Genomic DNA, 8,440 nt, shown 5'->3' on the forward strand with positions numbered 1-8,440 from the left:
TTTCCCCCCCCCCCCCCCGAAAATATTGGCTTAGTTTGTTTTGCCATTTAGTCATATCCTAGAGTTCTGGATTTGACTTTGCCTATGTGATTCTCAATCAAATAAGATCAGGGAATGAGCACCTGAGACAGACATCAAATGAATGCCACAGGTGTTTACTCATCTACAGTTGATCCAATCACAGTAAAGTGATAGCTCACTAGATTAAAAAATAAAACAAAATGACTTGGCAGATGAAAGCAAGGAAACAAAGTAGCATGCACATACCTGCTCATCAAAGAATACAAGTGAGCTGTTGGGTTTTTAATCCTTCTCCCTTAAAGAGTTTTTAAATAGGTTTTCATGGAAGTACATTTTCACATAATCAAATGTTCTCCTAGTTTAGTGTTTTAGAACAAATGGGAGGAGGAGGTAGGTGGGCTGAAGGACTGGGTGAGTGAAACAGCAGAATCATAAGCAAAAATCTCTAATATCCTCTGGTGTCAACAAAATAAAATAATCTCATAATAAAACTTTTAAAAGATCCACTTCCTTTCCTCATCTTTGCTGCCCTCACAACGAGATCAATATAAATTTAGCCCTCCTTCCAAATCTCTTAGAAAGGAAATTGCTATAAATAATGTCTTCTAGCAAATTTACTGTAGGGTTATCTGCCGAATAACAGACTAGCCTTGTAGGTAGTCTCAAATTACAGTTATATTGAACAACTATGGAGCTGCAATTTGAAAATGAGAAACTGCTTTTGGTGGCACATAATCAATTTCCTCACAGAAGAGGTTTCAACTAAAGGGAAAAAAAAATTAACTGTCTAAAACATCAGCCCCAGAATATTCAAAGCCTATGAATTTTTATCAAACACTGACCAAATTCTCCGTAAACTAAAAAACTCATGACTTTATACTATCATCTCTATTTTAAGTCTTTGCAGAGGGAAAAGGGAATGAACCCTCCAGTGTGAAGAAACAGCCTGTCTGCAAATAATGCCATCTCACTAGATATAACAACATCCCACGCTCTTCTCTCTCCCCACTTCAGCAGGGCCCTACAGATCGCTGGCTTCCCTTATACACACTTTTTTGCAGTCCACCCCTAGGTTGGCAGGGCAGCCCACCAATCACTAGCTCACTATGACAGGAAGTCAACTTGAAAATAAAAGTACTGCATGTAAATGAGCATTATCAATAAAAGGCTAGAATGAGTCACCCTCAATTTGGTCAGAAAAGGTCAATTTTCAGAAAAGAGTCATTTGCAAGGCTCTTGCTTTGGTCAAAAAGGTAAGCTTGCTCCCTCTACTCATACCCTACACATTAATTCTACTGAGTGGGCAAATACTTCCAGATTGTGATATTTTTGACTTTATTTTCTAACCTTCATACCCCTTTATATGAAGCTCTCAAAATACTTTGAAAAGATGAGAAGGAAGAGAAGGGTGGAACATTTATTAAACATCAGCTGTACTGCAAGGCATGGTGCTGAGCTACTTTTCTACAGGATTTTAATCTTTACAACACTGCAAAGTAGATATCATTATGCCCATTTTACAGATGAAAGAGAACTAAGGTTTCCAGAGGAAATAAATGGTTCAAAAATGACATATTTCTACTCCAATTACACAATGGGGAAGTAGAGGTCCAGACATATTATGTAATAGACCCAGACACCCAGGCCTGTCCAGCGCCAATGCCTGGACAAGGTTTCTGCACTATAGCATGCTGCACTCCCAGTGGCACCTGTGAGGTGGGGCCTACATAGACCTGCTTAATCTGGCCAGGATACAGCAGCTCAGTTAGAGTCAAGAATTTCTAACTGGTGCAAGCGGAAGGGAGCTGAGCCACAGATGATAACAAACATTAAATAATCAATTAAGACTGGTTTAGATGTGGTTGGGATATGTAGACAAGCATTTCAGCCATAGCAGACTGATCAGATTTTAATTAGTTCTTGTTTGGGCCAAGAATTAACATTCATTTGCTTACCCTGAACTTCTAAACTTAAAAGAGAGAGAACCTGGGTTCCAACCCCAGGTCTTCTACAAGTTAGCTAGGTGCTGTCTCTGTCTAGGTTCTGATTTATAAATAAGTGATAAGTAATGTCTGTTTCCATCACAATTTTATTAAGAGGATCAGCTATAAACCATAAAACACTACACAAATAGAAAGAATATTACACCTCAGCTGTGCAGGTAGAATGGAAAGTTTTATAAGGCAAGTGTTGGGCAGTCCCAAATCATGCTGGTGGAATGGGGAGGTCATTCTAGGATTTACAAAAAGAAGAAACAAAACCCAAAAACATCTGAATACTGCACAGAAGGGTTACTCCCTTTGTATACAACCAAAAGAGATCATGTAAAATAATAATCACACCCTGTCAGCGATTAGAGTTGAGATCTTGTAACAAAAATGAAACTGGGTCCCAGGAAGCAAGAACCAGGAACTGAGATGTAAGACAGGGGACAAGTCTCAAAGCCAGGACTATCCAGAATAATGCTCATAATGAAGATAATTGTGACAAGTGAAAAGCAAAACTCTACAAGATGAGCAGTATATAAGAAGAGGTTCTCCCTCCTCCTTTCTCTAGGAAGAAAAGGTCACTCTAGATCAGGCTGAGCTAATAAACAGATAATTCACTCTGTGCTGCTCTGCTATGTGTTCCTATATGGTGTCCCAAACTGAACACCTCCATAAGCAAGGCTCCCTCCAGCCCCCACCTCCCAAGTCCAAGGGTATGAACAGATATGCGTCCTGGCCACCACTTGACCTACCCTACAAGAATTTTAAACGGAATGACTATTACAATGTATAGCACATTGAGGACACTGAAAAATGCAAAAAGTGCCATACTGAGCACCCAAACTAATTCACTAACACTTCTTATCCATCATTCCCATTCTCCATAACTTCCAAATGCCAGCTTCCTTTTTTCTTAGTACTATAGCTACCACCTTAGGCCTAGATATAAATCTCACTTATCTACTCTCTCCTGTCTGGTTTAATGGCTCATCTTCCTACTGGCATTAGCCAATCCCTCCCCCTGTGCCTTTAGGGTCCCTTCTCTGCTGAGGACCAACTCACTGTCTATTCCAAGGCTGAGACAGAAAAGCACTTCTGCCTTTTCTGTTTAAAAGATATTCCTTTCCCTCAAGACCTATTCTCAAAGAGTTCTAGTCCTTTTACTATTGTCTGTTCCCGTCCACAAGTCCATCTGTGACCACTATCACACCATCATTGGACCAGTCTCCTCTTTTGAGGTTCGTGCCAATCATCTTTCTCTACTGAGCTTTAGGACACTAATACTTTAATGACTTTTCCTTCTAACCCACAATTTTTTCCACCCCAACATCACTAGGAGCAACTTCAGTATTCATATTGGTAACATGCAATCCTAACTTCCTCCACCTCTCAGCTGCACTGAGTTTTATCTCTTCCCTACCCTCAAGTACTCCTTATGTAACCTTGTTACAGATACTGCTAATTGCCTGCCCCAACATCCACTCATCCATTTTCTCCTTCTCCTTATATCAGAATCTCAGTGCTTTTTTGTTTTTTTGCCACTGGGAATAAAAGACTGTATTTCCCAGCTTCTCTTGATGTCAGATGTGGCCAATAAGTTCTAGCATTATGTAGGTTCTAGAAAAGAACCTACTCAGAAGAAAGGGCTCAATTTTCCTTTCCATTTTAGAATCTGCATCTCAGAAATGATAGTGGGAGCTCCAGCAGCAATCTTAAGCCAAGAGGTGTCCTTGAGGATGAAAGCCATATGCTGAGGAAGGTGGGGTAGAAAAAGAGAGGAGGCCTGAATCCCAAATGACACCATAGACCTGACCTTCCAGGCTTATATACAGATTCCTTTTATTTTATTTTTATTTTTTTAGCAGCTGGCTGGTATGAGGATCCGAACCCTTGACCTTGGTGTTATAACACCATGCTCTAACCAATTAAGCTAATAACTGGCCAGCCCCTTAGATTCTTTTTAGATGAGAGAGAAATAAACTATCACATTTAAGCCTCTGTTTATTTGGAGTTCTTCCCTCTGTAATACGTACCTCAACCTAATCCTAATTAACATAGGCCAAGGATCAAATAATGGCAAAGAATGAAATGAGGTGCAGGGTCTCCAACAATTCATTAAGAAGGGTCAAAAGACACTGGAAGGCCAATATTTCCTAACCTGTGTCAGTACAGGATACCCTATTGAATGTTCCAGACCTTACTATCACTTGATACATTATGTACCTTTAGACTCATTCCCATTTCGCTTTTAGTTTCACTCCATGACTCCCTGAGCTGCCCCTGAGTTTCTATGAGTCTACCATAGAGAACTCCAAAGTAAAGAGTGAAGGGGTTGGACCTACTCCGTGGAATCAGAATGCGCCCACGTCCTCTGTGAAGGCTTTTTATAGTCTCCTCCCTCAAATGGAAAAGCCAAGTGCATCACTGATGGCTTCACCGGAACCTTTACAGGTAGTACCATAACACCTCCCACACAGTTTACTGCATTTAACCTGGAAACCAGTTAACTTCACTGTGTTTTTGAGACCTGGGGCTCTGTTGCCACCCTGTTTGTGTCACTGGTGCTAAGAGTGTCTGGAACACAGCAGATGTTCAACAAATGGTCCCTGAATAAATGAATTAATCAGTGAGCCAGCCAGGGAGTTCTACACCAGCTCCTGAAACTTTACCCCACCATCCTTTAAACATCATGTATCAGCCTACCACTGATAACTGCTAATCTGGGTAACACTGCAGCTGAGGAGATGATGAACACTGGATCGAAGGCCCTTTCTTTAAAGAACTAAGGAGCTGTAGACTGACACAGTAGCAAGAAAGACCTTGTATTACTGGAGGAGGAGGGAGCAGAGGGGAGAGCTGAGGAGGGGCTGATGAAGAAATGGTTGCTGCACTATCACTTTTACAGAAATGGCTAAAATAAGGAACAGGAAACTCTTTGCAAATGGGTGTGCAAAAAGCACCCACCGATAGAGTTTCTGTGACAAAAGGGGAAAGCACTTAATAGTTTGTTGGAATCCATGGACCAGATGGTGTTTTTCTGATGAAAAGTGTTGGCTGTGCCATGAGGTTAGAGGGAAATACAGGAAGAATCGCTATGTGCCAGGCAGTGCACCAGACATTTTCAAGAACATCTCCTTTCATCCTCATAGCAACACAGTGAATTGGCAAGTGAAAAAACCTAGCTGACGGCAACTGACATAGTGAACTAAAATGTTCACTCTGTGACAGCTCCGCGCACTTTCAATTTGCCATCCGGTTAATCCTCCCCAACAGCCCAGCAAGGCGGTATTATCATCCCCTTTTACAGATATAGAAAGCGAGTCCCCTTTCCCAAGGCCTTAAAACTGAAATATGACAGAGTTGGGGTTGATACCCATGTTCCTCTAACTTCAAATAAGAACAAGACACTTGAAGAAACCTTTTCAGCCCCATCTCAGAAATAAGACACTGTCAATGGAAATGTCAAATGGAATGTCAATGGGAAAAAAGATCAGCAGGGCAAAGCAGTGGGGCCAAAAGAATGGTCTTGCCACTGCAACACTGGCCTGCTTCGGGAGTGGGAAAAAAGATCAGTAGGGCAAAGCAGTGGGGCCAAAAGAATGGTCTTGCCACTGCAACACTGGCCTGCTTCGGGAGGGTTTGGAAGGGAAGAAACCAAGCAACCCTAAAACCTAAAAGCAGGATTAAAAGCTGAGGCGTATGCTTTATCTGAATGGAAATTTTAAGAAAAAAGTTAGCAATTTATTAGAACTTCAGAGCAGTCACTCCCACAATCACTACTGTCAGTCTTCTGAAATGTTTATACAATTTTCACTTCCTCTGTTGCAACTATTGTGGTTAGTTGGGAGAAGAAACTGCAAAGGAGCTGAGCACCTTGGTGAAGAATGCTAAGAAGATGGCAAGGACGCTTTGTGCAGCCAGAAATAGAATGGCACCCTTATTTAAGTGACTGTTGCGTTGGATCATGTAGTCAGAAGCAGCCCCCAGTTGTAGCTAATTTTAAGAGAGCCATTTCTGTTCTTTAAAAAAATAAAAAAGGAAAAAAGCATTTTGAGAAAAATCCCTGACAGACTGTGATATTACTGAATGAAGACTAAAAAGGAAATGGGGAGAAAGAAGCAGTTCAAAGGATACTGAAGACTTGCCCAAAATGAGGTAGCATGCTGCACTTCATGCAGGGATGTAGGAACGCTGAGCAGTCTAGAAAAACATTCACAAACCCTAGGAATGGGGAGTCACTCAACAAATTAGGCATAGAAGGAAAATATCTCTAGGTATAGAAGGAAAATATCTGAACACAATAAAAGCCATTCAAGACAAGCCCACCGCCAGTATCATTCTGAATGGGGAAAAACTGAAGGCCTTTCCCTGAAGAACAGGAAAAAGATCAGAATGCCAACTCTCACCACTTCTATTTAACATGGTACTGGAGGTACGAGCCAGAGCAATCAGGCAAGAGAAAGAAAGAAACGGAATCCAGATTGGAAAAGATGAAGTCAAACTTTCTCTATCTGCAGATAACATAATACTATATATAGTAAAACCTAAAGACTCTATCAAAAAAACTCCTAAAGCTGGCTAATAACTTCAGTAATGTTGCAGGATACAAAATAAATGCCCCCAAATCAGTAGCATTTATATACTCAAATAATGAATCAACAGAAAGAGAAATAAAGAAACTAAGCCCATTTACAATTGTCATGAAAAAAATAAGATATCTAGGGATCAATTTAACCAAGGAAGTAAAAAACCTCTATAATGAGAACTACAAACCACTTCTGAAAGAAATTAAAGAAGACACAAAAAGATGGAAAGATATTCCAGGCTCTTGGACTGGAAGAATTAACATTGTGAAAATGTCTATACTACCCAAAGCGATCTATGGATTCAATGCAATTCCCATCAAAATACCAATGCTATGGGCCGGCCCGTGGCTCACTCGGTAGAGTGCGGTGCTGGTAACACCAAGGCCGCGGGTTTGGATCCTATATAGGGATGGCCGGTTAGCTCACTGGCTGAGCGTGGTGCTGACAACACCAAGCCAAGGGTTGAGATCCCCTTACCGGTCATCTTTAAAAAAAAAAAAAAAATACCAATGCTATTCTTCATAGAAATGGAAAAAACAATCCTACCTTTCATATGGAAAAACAAAAGACCCACCAACGCTATTCTTCATAGAAATGGAAAAAACAATCCTACCTTTCATATGGAAAAACAAAAGACCCAACTAGCTAAAGAAATCCTGAGCAAAAAAAAAAATAAAGCCGGAGGCATAACACTACCTGACTTCAAATTATACTACAAAGCTATTGTAACCAAAACAGCATGGTACTAGGATAAAAATAGACATTCAGACCAGTAGAGTAGAATTGAAAACCCAGTAATGACCCCTAAGGCTTATAGCCATCTGATATCAGACAAAGGCAACAAAAATCTACATTGGGGAAAAGACTGCCCCTTCAACAAGTGGTGCTGGGAAAACTGGATATCTATAAGCAGAAGAATGAAACTAGATATGCATCTCTCACCATACACTAAAGTCAACTCAAAATGGATTAAAGACTTAAGTATAAGACCTGAAACTGTAAAATTACTAAGGGAAAATATGGGTGAAACACTTCAGCAATTAGGTTTGGGCACAGGCTTTATGAACATGAGCCCAAAAGTACAAAAAGCAAAAGAAAAAATAAACAACTGGGACTATATCAAACTAAAAATCTTCTGCACAGCAAAAGAAACAATCAACAGAGTGAAATGACAGCCTACAGAGTGGGAGAAAATTTTTGCTAACTATACATCTGACAAGGGATTAATATCCAGAATATACATAGAACTCAAACAATTATATAGTAAAAAAACAAATAATCCAATTAAAAAATAGGCGAAGGAGCTGAATAGACATTTTCCAAAGGAAGACATATAAATGGCCACCAGGTACACCAAAAAATGCTCAACATCACTAATCATGAGGGAAATGCAAATTAAAACTGCATTGATAAACCACCTCACCCCAGTTAGACTGGCTATAATCAAAAAGACGGTGAATAACAAATGCTGGAGAGGGTGTGGAGAGAAGGGAACACTCTCACACTGTTGGTGGGACTGTAAATTAATAAAACCACTATGGAAAACAGTATAGAGGTTTCTCAAACAATTAGAGATACATCTTCCATATGATCCAGCAATCCCCCTTCTCGGTATATACCCAGAGGAATGGAAATCATCATGTCGAAGGGATACCTGCATTCCCATGTTCATCACAGCTCTGTTTACAATAGCCAAGACATGGAACCAACCTAAATGTCCATCGATGGATGATTGGATAAGGAGACTGTGGTATATATACACCATGGGATACTACTCTGCCATAAAAAAGAATGAAATACTATCATTTGCAACAACATGTATGAACCTGGAGAAACTTATGTTGA

Source organism: Galeopterus variegatus, unplaced genomic scaffold (assembly GCF_000696425.1).
Source record: "Galeopterus variegatus unplaced genomic scaffold, G_variegatus-3.0.2 Scaffold2782, whole genome shotgun sequence".
NCBI classification, from domain to species: Eukaryota; Metazoa; Chordata; class Mammalia; order Dermoptera; family Cynocephalidae; genus Galeopterus; species Galeopterus variegatus.